This window comes from Macaca nemestrina, chromosome 20 (assembly GCF_043159975.1).
Source record: "Macaca nemestrina isolate mMacNem1 chromosome 20, mMacNem.hap1, whole genome shotgun sequence".
NCBI classification, from domain to species: Eukaryota; Metazoa; Chordata; class Mammalia; order Primates; family Cercopithecidae; genus Macaca; species Macaca nemestrina.
In genome coordinates this window covers 66,584,369-66,596,948 of record NC_092144.1, presented here as the reverse complement: position 1 = coordinate 66,596,948, position 12,580 = coordinate 66,584,369, and the positions used below count along the sequence as shown (strand labels likewise).

Here is a 12,580-nt window from a genome sequence, read left to right as displayed (position 1 = left end):
TTTGGAAAGCCCAAGCCAGCCAGGTCAGAAGCAGTACCCCAGCACAGCACAGCGGCTCCACAAAAGCATGGCCAGACTGCTTCTTTAACTGGGTCCCTGATCCCATTCCTTCTCACTGGGTGAGACCTCCCAACCAGGGCCTCCAGTCATCCCCACTGGTGTTCTCTGGCCAACAGAAATTTGAATTCTCCCTGGGACAGAGATTCCCTGGTAAGGGTGGGCCACCATCTTTGCTTGGGTGACTCAACCATACTAGTCTGTAGGCTTTGGAGAGTCCAAACTGACCAGGGGCGGAAGGGATTCCCCCAGGACAGCACAGCTGTTCTGCCAAAATGTGACCTGGCTACTTCTTTAAGCAGGTCCCTGATCTGTTCCTCCTTACTAGGCAGGACCTCCTAACTGGAGCCTCCAGCCATCCCTGCCAGTGATCTCGGCCAACAGATCTGAAAATGTCCTGGGACAGAGCTCCCAGAAGGAAGAGTGGGCTGCCATAATTGCTATTTGGATGACTTAACTATTCCAGCCTCCAGGCTTTAAAGAGTCCAGTCCAACTGGGAGCAGAAGCAGTACCCCAGCACAGCACAGCTGCTCTACAAAAGTAAGGCCAGACTGCTTCTTTAAGCAGGTCTTGGATTCTGTACCTCTTGACTGGGTGAGACCTCCCAACCAGGATCTCCAGTCACTTTCTACAGGTACATTCAGGCTGGCAACAAGTCTGTACCTCAAGATAGAAAAGTGCTGGGATTACAGGTATGAGCCACCATGCCCAGTCCTCTCTTCCTATTTGAATGTCCTTTATTTCTTTCTCTTGCCTGATTGCCCTGGCCAGAACTTCCAATACTATGCTGAATAGAAGTGGTAAGAGAGGGCATCCTTGTCTTGTGCCAGTTTTGAAGAAAAATGGTTCCAGCTTTTGCCCATTCAGTATGGTGTTGGCTGTGGGTTTCAGATGGCTCTTATTATTTTGAAGTATGTTCCTTCAATACGTAGTTTATTGAGATTTTTAACATGAAAGGATGTTGAATTTTACGGAAAACCTTTTCTGCATCTATTGAGATAATCATGTGATTTTTGTCTTTCATTCTGTTTACATGATGAATCACATTTATTGATTTGTGTATGTTGAACCAACTTTGCATCCTAGGGATGAAGACTACTTGATCACAGTGGATAAACTTTTTTTTTTTTTTAAGATGGAGTCTTGCTTTGTCACCAGGCTGTAGTGCAGTGGCGTGATCTCAGCTCACTGCAACCTCCGCCTCCCGGGTTCAAGCAATTCTTCTGCCTCAGCCTCCCAAGTAGCTGGGACTACAGGCACGCACCACCACGCCCAGCTAAGTTTTGTATTTTTAGTAGAGAAGGGGTTTCACCATGTTGGCCAGGATAGTCTCGATCTCTTGACCTTGTGATCCGCCCACCTAGGCCTCCCAAAGTGCTGGGATTACAGGCATGAGCCACCGTGCCCAGCCCACGGTGAATAAACTGTTTGATGTGCTACTGGATTCAGTTTGCCAGTATTTTGTTGAGGATTTTTGCATCAATGCTCATCAAGGATATTGGCCTGAAGTTTCCTTTTGTTTTGTTTTTGTTTTTGTTTTGTATCTCTGCCAGGTTTCAGTATCAAGATGATGTTGGCCTCATAGAATAAACTAGGGAGTCCCTTCTGAATTTTTTGATATAGTTTCAGCAGGAATTATATCAGCTCTTTTTCATACATCTGGTAGAATTCAGCTGTGAGTTCATCTGGGCTTTTTTTTTTTTTTTTTTTTTTCTTGGTTGATAGGGTTTTTATACTGACTCAATTTCAGAGTTCATTCTTGGTCTGTTCAGGGTTTCAATTTCTTCCTGGTTCAGCCTTGGGAGGGTGTATGTGTCCAGGAATTTATTCATTTCTTCTAGATTTTCTAGTTTATGTGCATAGGGGTATTCATAATATTTTCTGATGATTGTTGATATTTCTGTGGGGTCAGTGGTAATATCCTGCTTATTATTTCTGATTGTGTCTATTTGAATCTTCTTTTTTCTTCTTTATTAGTCTATCTAGTAGCCTATCAATTTTATTAATTTTTTTTAAAAAGAACCAGCTTTTGGATTCACTGATCTTTTGAATAGTTTTTCATGTCTCAATCTCTTTCAGTTCAGCTCTGATTTTGTTATTGTCTTCTGCTAGCCTCGGGATTTGTTTGCTTTTGGTTCTCTAGTTATTTTAGTTGTGATGTTGAGTTGTTCAATTAGACCTTTCTAACTTTTTGATGTGGGCAGTTTGTGTTATACAGTTTTCTCTTAACACACCTTAGTTGTGCCCCAGAGATTCTAGCATGTTGTACCTTTGTTCCCATTAGTTTCAAAGAACTTCTTGATTTCTGCCTTTATTTTGTTATTTACCCAAAAGTCATTCAGGAGCAGGTTCTTCAATCTCCATGTAACTGTATTGAGTGAATTTCTCAGTCTTGAGATCTAATTTGATTGTGCTGTGGTCCAAGACACTGTTTGCTATTATTTCAATTCTTCTGAATTTGCTGAGGAGTGTTTTAGTTCTGATTATGTGATCAATTTTAGAATAAGTGCCATGTGGCAATGAAAAGAATGTATAGTCTGTTGTTTTTGGGTGGAGATATCTGTAGATATCCATCAGGTCCATTTGTTCTAGAGCTGAGTTCAGGTCCTGAATATCTTTGTTAATCTTCTGTCTCAAATCTTTCTAATATTGACAGTGGGGTGTTAAAGTCTCCCACTATTATTGTGTGGGAGTCTAAGTCTCTTTTAAGGTCTCTAATAACTTGTTTTATGAATCTGGGTGCTCCCATGTTGGGCACATATATACTTAGAATGACTAGATCTTCTTGTTGAACCCTTTACCATTACGTAATGCCCTTGTCTTTTTTGATCTTTGTTGGTTTAAAGTCTGTTCTGTCAGAAACTAGGATTGCAACCCCTGTTTTTTTCTGCTTTCCATTTGCTTGGTAGATTTCCCTCCATCCCTTTATTTTGAGCCTATGTCTGTGACTCCATGTGAGATGAGTCTCTTGAAGACAGCACAACAATGGGTCTTGGTTATTTATCCAGCTTGCCACACTGTATTTTTTAATTGGGGCATTCAGCCCATTTACAATTAAGGTTAGTATTGATACGTATGGATTTGATCCTGTCATCATATTAGCTGGTTATTTTGCAGACTTGTTTATGTGGTTGCTTTACAGTGTCACTGGTCTATGTACCTCATTGTTTTTGTAGTGACTGGTAAAAGTCTTTCCTTTTCATATTTAGTGCTTCCTTCAGGAGTTCTTGTAAGGCAGATCCAGGGGTAATAATTTCCCTTTATGTTTGTCTTAAAAGAATCTTATTTTTCCTTTGCATATGAAGCTTACTTTGGCTGAATATGAAATTCTAGGTTGGAATTTTTCTTTAAGAATGTTCAACATTGGCCTCTAATCTCTTCTGGCTTGTAGAATTTCTGCTGAGAAGTGGACTGTTCGTCTGATGGGCTTCCCTTTGTAGGTAACCTGGCCTTTCTCTCTAACTGCCCTTGACATTTTTTTCACTCATTTTGACCTTGAAGAATCTGATGGTTGTATGTCTTGGAGGTGATCTTCTTATGGAGTATCTTACTGGGTTTCTCTGCATTTCCTGAATTTGAATGTTGGCCTGGATAGCTAGGTTGGGGGCAGGGGGGCTTCTCATGGATGATAACCTAAAATATGTTTTCCAAATTGGTTCCATTATCCCCATCTTTTTTGGGTACACCAGCCAGTCATAGATTTGTTCTCTTTACACAATCCCATATTTCTTGGAGGTTTGTTCATTCCTTTTCATTCTTTTTTTTCTATTTTTGTCTACTTATCTTACTTCAGAAAGGCAGTCTTCAAGCTCTGAGATTCTTTCCTCTGCTTGGTCTATTCTGCTATTAATACTTGTGGTTGTATTTTAAAATTCTTGTATTGTGTTTTTCAGTTCTATCAGGCTGGTTATATTCTTCTCTACACTGGCTATTTTGTCTGTCAGCTCATGCAATGCTTTATCATGACTTTTTAGTTTCCTTGCATTGGGTTAAAATACAATCCTTTAGCTCAGTGAAGTTTGTTTTTATCCGTATTCTGAATTCTGCTTCTGTCATTTCAGCCATCTCAGTCCAGTTTCAACCCCTTGCTGGAGAGGTGATGTGGTCATTTGGAGAAAAGAGGGCACTCTGACTTTTTGTGTTTTCACCATTCTTGTGCTGATTTTTTCTCATCTTTGTGGGTTTCTCTACCTTTAATATTTAAAGTTGCTGACCTTTGGATGAGTATTTTTTTCTTTTAACAATTTGGCCACTTTTCTATAGGGCTGCTGTGGTTTGCTGGGAGTCCTCTCCAGTCCCTAGTCATCTCAAATTTTCCAGTACCTGGAGGTATCACCAGTGAAGGCTGAAAAACAGCAAAGATGGAATTCTGCCCATTCCTTTGGGAGCTCTATTTTTGTGTTTGTAACACAAAAAATAAATTCTTGGGGGTAATGGATACCACATTTATCCTGATGTGATTATTATGCATTGCATGCTCATATCAAAATATTTCATGTAACCCATAAACATATACACCTACTATGTACCCACAAAAACAAAAACAAAAATAAAAATAAATGGTTGTGTCAATATAACTGATACATCACGTTGGAAAAGTGAACAAAATAAAAAATTTAAAAATAATAATAAAATAATTTGTGCAAGATCAGATCATCACCAAATGGCATGTGATAAAACAGGCAGTCTGTGAGCCACCGCACCCTTTCTGTGCAGAGATTGTGGTACAGTGGGGTCCTCTATAGTCCAAGCCCAGGCAGACCTCCAGGCATCTAGAACACCCCACTCTATGCAGAGAACTTGGAGCCAAGGAGGTTTCCCATCTGATCTTCATGGCTAGTCACACCTCTGGGTACATGGTTGACACTGGTGCTTGTGCCTGCTATCAGGAAGCCTGTACATGGGCCTGTCCATTCCAGCCTCGTCCATCTTGGAATGCATGCTTCGAATTTTTTAATATGTAATCTCTTGTTTTCCATTTTGGTTAGGGGTCACTGCTGAAGAGCTAGTGTAATCTTTCAGTGGTGTCACAACATTCAGATTTTTCATGATGCCAGAATTCTTACAATGGCTTCCCATCTGGAGATGTTGGCATTCCTAATTTTTGTAATTATTTTCATGCAGACAAGATTCTTTTTTCTATATATATATTTTTTTCTTTCATTTTCCCTGTCTCCCTAGAATGTGTGAGCATGGAGTATGTTTGGTACCATCTTTTGGCTTTGCTTTTATAGCCCTATGGACTTCTCATGGCTGGCTTTACATTGAGCTATTGTGCAGTTTGGCCTACTAGCCAGCAGATGGCATGCATGAATAAGAGATGGCTGTGGCCAATGTCACTAGATACATACTTTATTATTGTTTACTAAGAGAAGGGCTTAATAAATGCAAAGCATGCACTGCAAGGAAGCTCAGCAACATCCAAACAAAGCTTCAAAATCAACACAAATATATTTCTACAGCAATCCAGTAAATGAAGGAAGAGATAAACACGTCAAAAAGAAATCAGTCAGAACTTCTGGTATTGAAAAGCTCACTTAAGAAATTCCAAACTACAATTAAAAGCTTTATCAATAGACTGGAGCAAGCAGAAGAACGAATTTCAGAACCGGAAGTATGGTCTTTTAAACAAACTTGGTCAGACAAAAAAAAAAATTTTTTTTAATAATAAAGTCTTTGAGAAAATGGGATTATATAAAGTGACCAAACTTATGAATTAATGACATTTCTGAGAGAAGGAGAAAAAGTAAATGACCTGGAAAACATATTTGAGAGAATAATTTAAGAAAATCTCCCTAATCTTGCTGGAGACGTAGACATCCAGATAGAAAAAAATCCAGAGAACACCTGTGAGATACTATACAAAATAAGCATCGACAAGACATATAGTCACCACACTGTCCACCATCAATAGTAAAGAAAAAAATCTTAAAGACAGCTACAGAAAAATATTAGATTATGTACAAAGTGAATTCCATCAGGCCAACAGCAGACTTCTCAGCAGAAACCTTGCAAGCTGGAAGGGATTGAGGGCCTATTTTCAGCATTCTGAAAAAAATAAATTCCAACAAAGAATTTTATATCCCACCAAACCAGGCTTCATAAGCAAAGAAATAAAATATTTTACAGATAAGCAAGCAATAAGGGAATTTGTTACCACTAGACCAGCCTTACAAGAGATCCTTAAGGGAGTTCTAAACATGGAAACAAAGGAACAATACCTGCTACCACAAAAATACACTTAAGTATATGGTCCTCAGATCCTATAAAGCAACCACACAATAAAACCTACAAAGCAACCAGGTAACAACTTCATGAAAGGATGAAAACCTCACATATCACTATTAACCTAGAATATAAATGGTCTAAATGCCTTACTCAAAAGGCATAGAGTGGCAAGTTTGATTTTAAAAAGAAAGACTCATTTGTCTGCTGTCATCAAGAGATCCATCTCACATGTAACAACACCCATAGGCTCAAAGTAAAAGTCTGGAAAAAATCTATCATGCAAATAGAAAACAAAAAAGAGCAGAGGTAGATATTCTTAGATCAGATAAAACAGACTTTAAACCAACAAAAGTAAAAAGTACAAAGAAAAGCATTTCATAATGATAAAGACCTCAATTTAATAAGAAGACTTAACTATCTAAACACATATGTACCCCACATTGGAGCACCCAGCTTCATGAAGCTATAGTTCTAGACCTATGAAAAGACTCATCCACACAATAATAGTAGGGGACTTCAACACCCCACTGACAGCATTAGACAGATCATCAGAGCAGAAAACTAACAAAGAAACCTGGACTTAAATTTGACATTTAACCAATTGGCCCTAATAGACATTTACAGAATACGGAAGCCATAACTACAGAATACAAATTCTTCTCATCTGCACATGGAACATACCCCAAGGTGGACAACATGCTCAGCCTAAAGCAAGTTTCAATCAATTTAAAAACAAAAACAACAACAACAACAAAAAAACCAGAAATCATGCCAGCCATACTCTTGGACCACAGTGTAATAAAAATAGAAATCAATACCAAGAAGATCTCTCAAAACCACATAATAACATGGAAATTAAATAACTTGTTCCTGAATGACTTTTAGGTAAACAATGAAATTAAGGCAGAAATAAAAAAAATTATTTGAAATACTAGGCTGGGCGCTTTGGCTCATTCCTATAATCTCAGGACTTTAGGAGGCCGAGGCAGGTGGACGACCTGAGGTCAGGAGTTCAAGACCAGCCTGGCCAACTGGTGAAACCCTGTCTCTACCAAAATGGAAAAATTAGCCGGGCATGTTGGTGGGTGCCTGTAATCCCAGCTACTCAGGAGGCTGAGGTGGGAGAATTGCTTGAACCCAGGAGGCGGAGGTTGCAGTGAGCCAAGATCGCGCCACTACCCTCCAGCCTGGGTAACAGAGTAAGACTCTGTCGCCAAAAAAAAAAAAAAAAAAAAAAAAAAAAATCAATTCCATTTATAATAGTTGAAAGAAAAAACAAAAAGCATTTTATGCTCATGAATTGTAAGAATCAATATTGTTAAAATGGCCATACTGCTCAAAGCAATCTACATATTCAACGCCAATCCTATCAAGCTGCTAACATCTTTTTTTCACAGAACTAGAAAAAAACTACTCTAAACTTCATCTGAAATCAAAGAATAGCCTGAATTGTCAAAGCAATTCTAAACAACAACAACAAAAACAAAGCTGGAGGCATCACATTACTTGACTTCAAACTGTACTACAACACTACAGTAAGCAAAACAGCATGATACTGGTACAAAAACAGACACATAGATCAATGGAACAAAAAACAGAACCCAGAATTAAGCCACACACATACAGCCATCTGACCTTAGACAAAGTCAACAACAAAAAACCAATGGTGAAGAACTCCCTATTCAATAAATGATGCTGAGATTGCTGGCTAGGTATATGCAGAAGAATGCAACTGGACCCCTACATTCATCATATACAAAAATTAACTCAAGATGGATTAAAGATTTAAATGTAAGACCTCAATCTATGAGACGCCTAGAAGAAAACCTAGGAAACACCATTCTGAACATTGGCTTTGGGAAAAAATTTATGACTAAGTTCTCAAAAGCAACTGCAACAAAAAAATGACTAATTGGATCTAATTAAACTAAAGAGCTTCTGCACAGCAAACGAAACTAGTAACAGAGTAACAGACAACCTATAGAATGGCAGAAAATATTCAAAAACTGCATCAGAAAAGGTCTAATATTTAGACTCAACATCAAAAGTAAACAACTAAACAAGTAAAAACAAAGTAACCCCCTTAAAAATAGGAAAAAGATGTAAACAGACACTTGTCAAAAGAAAGCAAGCAGCCAACAAACATGAATAAATGCTTAACTTTACTAGTGGTCAGAGAAATGAAAGTCAAAACCATGATAATGAGATAATGAGATACCATCTTACACCAGTCAAAATGACTATTATTAAAAAGTAAAAAAACAAAACAAACAAACAAAAAAAACAGATGCTGGCAAGGCTACCGAGAAAAGGGAATGCTTATACACTGTGGCAGGAATGTAAATTAGTTCAGCCACTATGAAAAGCAGTTTGGAGATTTTTTAAAGAACTTAAGACAGAACTATCCTTTGACCCAGAAATTCATTACTGGATTTATATCCCGGCCCGCGGGATAGTCAGTGTAGGCCCTGGAGGAGGGGGTGGGAATTTGGGGAACAAGAGACACGAGAAAAGGAGACAAGACAGTGCTCTGATCAAGTCTCGTTTAATGGCGGTAATGCAATGCCTTATATACATTTGGAGGGGAAGGGGTTGGGCTAAGGCGGAAATGACCTAAAAGAGGAAGGCGTGGCCAGATAGGCTTTGGTTTCTCGGGTCGGACGTCATGTTGCGCCTGCGCTATTAAGTAACAATTTTCCCGGGCGCGGGAAAAGTGAGTGAAGAAGAAGCAGGAAGAGCGCCATCTTTAATGAGGTATTAGTACAGGGGAAAAAAGGCAAAGATAGGGAGAAGGTGTGGGGTGGAAATGAATATAGCTCAGGCGTTTAATCCTCAATTATTATTCGCTATGGCCGGGGCGTGCAGCTCCGGACAGTTTTATATCCAAAAGAAAATAAATTTTTGTACCAAAAAGTCACATGCACCCATATGTTCATTGCAGCACTATTCACAAAAGTAAAGACATGAAATCAACATAGCTGCCCATTATTGGTGGATTGGATAAAGAATCTTTTTTCTGTACTATAAAAGATTATACTATACATATTCATTTACATGTGAAATATATACACATATGGATACTTATGTAATACTACATATAACACACAACTATACATATGTAATGCATGAACTACAGTGCATACATATCACATGTGTGTGTAAATATACATGTAAAAACAAAATAGATTACATATATTAGATGTGTAAAATATTGAATATGTACATAAATTTATGTATAGTATTTGTATAGAATACATAAGATACATTTATACCTAGATAGTATGAGATATACATGCACTTATATTGTAAAATATGTATTTTGGGATGTAAAATTATATATATCATACATATAAGATATTTGCATATATTTAATGTCATTTAATATAATTCATGTATTTATATTCAATGTGTATGATTTGTATGGTATATGTAATTACTTAACATGTACATTATAAAACATATATGTAAACATAGTAAATGTATTATTAATAAATATATATATTTATAATTAAAATCACTGCAGTTGGCCAGGTGCTATGGCTCACACTTGTAATCCACCACTTTGGGAGGTGAGATGGGAGAATTGCTTGAGGCCAGGAGTTCGAGACCAGCCTGAGAAACACAGCAAGACCCCATCTCTATAAAAAATAAAAAACATAGCCAGGTGTGGTGGGAGGCACCTTTAGTCCTAGCTACTTGGGAGGCTGAGGCGGGAGTATTGCTTGAGCCCAGGAGTTTGAGGCTGGAGTGAGCCATGATCGTGTCACTGCACTCCAGCCTGGGTGACATCAGAGACCTAATGTACATATAGCATGATGAATGTAGTAAATCCTAATAGACACCTGAAATTAGACTCTAACAACAACAACAAAAAATCACTGTAGCCTTTCTACATTCATGTAAGTGTCACATGGCTATTTTGAGGTTAAGCATAACCTCAACTTGTGAAGGGCATTGCAGGTGGGTCAGCATATGGCACTGAGTGAACGTTTGCTGCATGAGTGAAAGATGGGTACAGAGCAAAGTGTAAGGAGTGTCTTTCAGCTGCTATGTTCTGCTCAAGGCTGGTTTCTTTATGTGTTGAAGAGGAAGCCACAGGCATGAAGAAGACTTGGCATGACTGATTATGAGCAGCGGATCAATATGTTGCATATCAGGGCTCATGATGGAAATCAAAGCAGAGGAGACTCGAGATCTAGTGGGATTTGTATCATTACTGAAGTGGAGGGAGAGATGCAGCACATTTATGTGAGACCATGGGTGGGTGGGGGTGTCATTTGCAGTTACTTGCCCAGTACTGAAAGGCACCCAATAGCACACTATGGGAAGTGAAATAAGCCATACACAGAGAGCCACATACTGCGTGATTCCCACTTGTATGTGGAATATTAGAAAGGTCAAACTCAGAGAGTAGTAACAGAGAGTAGAATGGCAGTTACCAGGGGTGGAGGGTGGAGGGTGGGGGGACTGGGGAGATACTTGTCAAAGGGCAGAAACTTTCAGCTATAAGATGAAAAACTGTTAGAGACCTAATGTATAGCATGGTGAACATAGTGAATCCTAATATGTACTTGAAATTTTCCAAGAGTTATCTCAAATGTTCTCACCACACACACAAAGACACACACCCCCCCCACACACACAGTGGTAACTGTAAGATGTGTATATATTAATTATCTTGTTTTAGACATTTTACAATATATATATACATCAAGACATCATATTGTACACTCTAAATATATGTAATTTTTTTGTTAATCATAACTCAAAGCTGGAAAAAGGCACTCAATATATATTGTTTCCTTAATTATTTAACGCCACACTCTAATCCTCTTAAAATATATCTTATCATAAAATCTAGGCCCTGAAATCCTGAAAACAGCAACAACAACAACAACAACAACAACAACAGATAACAACCAGTATACCTGCCTCACTAATCTAATGAATTCTCCTTCATTAACACCTGCAAACACTATTTTTTTTTAAAGTGTCTACTTCTGGTGACAGAGTGACTGGTGGTAGACTGAACTTCCTGATACAGAAAACTACAAACCTGGATGCATTCTATCTGTCAAGTTTTCAGGCAGTGATAAGAGGTCATGCAAGAGTGAAATTCACACAAGAAGGGAACCTAGCAAGCCAAGCCCCATGACCTCCCTGTTCCCTTTCAGGGGATAATTCCTCTCCCAATAGATACAACTGGAACTGGACTCTGGGCCAAACACAGCAGTCATTGATATGGTTTGGCTGTGTCCCCACCCAAATCTCATCTTGAATTGAGCTCCTATAAAGCAGGACATTAGGAAGGAAGACAGCTTCTGGAGAGGGGCCCCGTTCTGTGTGGGAAACATGCTAGGGGAGAAGAAAAGACCCACACACAATACCTTTAACGGTAAACAACCTTTGTCCCATGTAAATGGCAATGCAGATAGAATAAGCAAATGATACAATAAGCAAATGGATATAATAAGCAAATTGCAATGGGGAGGGCAGAAGGGAAAAGATATACATCTATTTACACTCACCAGACTATGGAGGATTCACCACCACACCGGGAAGCAACAGCCTGGGCTCCAGAGTCGGCCACTCGTCCATGCACAGACCAGGAGAGGTCTCATGAAGCTTCAGCACAGTCTGGGACCCTGGCTCTTTTTGTAAGGAGTTGTTTGGCATGAGGTCCAGCCACGAGGGCCCTTCACGACTGGGTTCAAGGAACACAAAAGGTCAACTTGTTTTTGCGGTTGTCTGTTGTTTTTCAATAACTAACGAATAGGAATAGATTGAAATAGAGATTTCTCCAAAACAGCGCTGGATGAACGCCTCAAGGGGCTCACACAACCTGTTCCATGACTTGGTGACCATTGTTTGTGTCCATGTTCAATTGAGTTCAAATTTAATATTTAACTTTTCCTCCACAGGCCCTCAGAAATTTGTGTCAGTAAATGTGGGAGGGCAGATATCTTTTTGACATACTAGCTTCCTTTTTTTTTTTTGAAAGTGCACAGCAGTGGGAATGCCAGTCACATGGGAATTCTATTTTTAGTTGTTTGATGAACTGCCACACTGTTTTCCATAGTGGCTGTACTAATATACTTTCCCACCAACACTGTACAAGGGTTCCCCTTACTCTGCATCCTCACCAGCATCCATTATTTTTCGGCTTTCTGATAAAAGCCATTTTAACTGGAGTGAGATAATTTCTCATTGTGGTTTTGGTTTGCATTTCCCTGATGTGGTGATGTTGAACAGTATTTCATGTACCTCTTGACCAACTGATGAACAAAATATGAT

At 38.9% G+C, this 12,580-nt stretch overlaps 1 protein-coding gene and 1 pseudogene across 3 annotated transcripts in view; one reads left to right on the top strand and one right to left on the bottom strand.

The window, feature by feature from the left end:
* LOC105488127 (zinc finger protein 383-like) overlaps positions 1–12,580 on the bottom strand; it is a 46,547-nt gene that overhangs the window by 24,898 nt on the left and 9,069 nt on the right. Inside the window, exon 3 of one of the 3 annotated variants that reach the window (XM_024794790.2) lies at positions 11,815–11,990. The exons of the other annotated variants lie outside the window; for them this stretch is intronic. The gene's annotated coding sequence lies outside the window, so the exon portion shown is untranslated. The remainder of the gene's footprint in view (positions 1–11,814; positions 11,991–12,580) is intronic. 3 annotated transcript variants of the gene reach the window in all.
* LOC105488125 (glycerol-3-phosphate dehydrogenase, mitochondrial-like) overlaps positions 1–12,580 on the top strand; it is a 31,600-nt pseudogene that overhangs the window by 13,369 nt on the left and 5,651 nt on the right.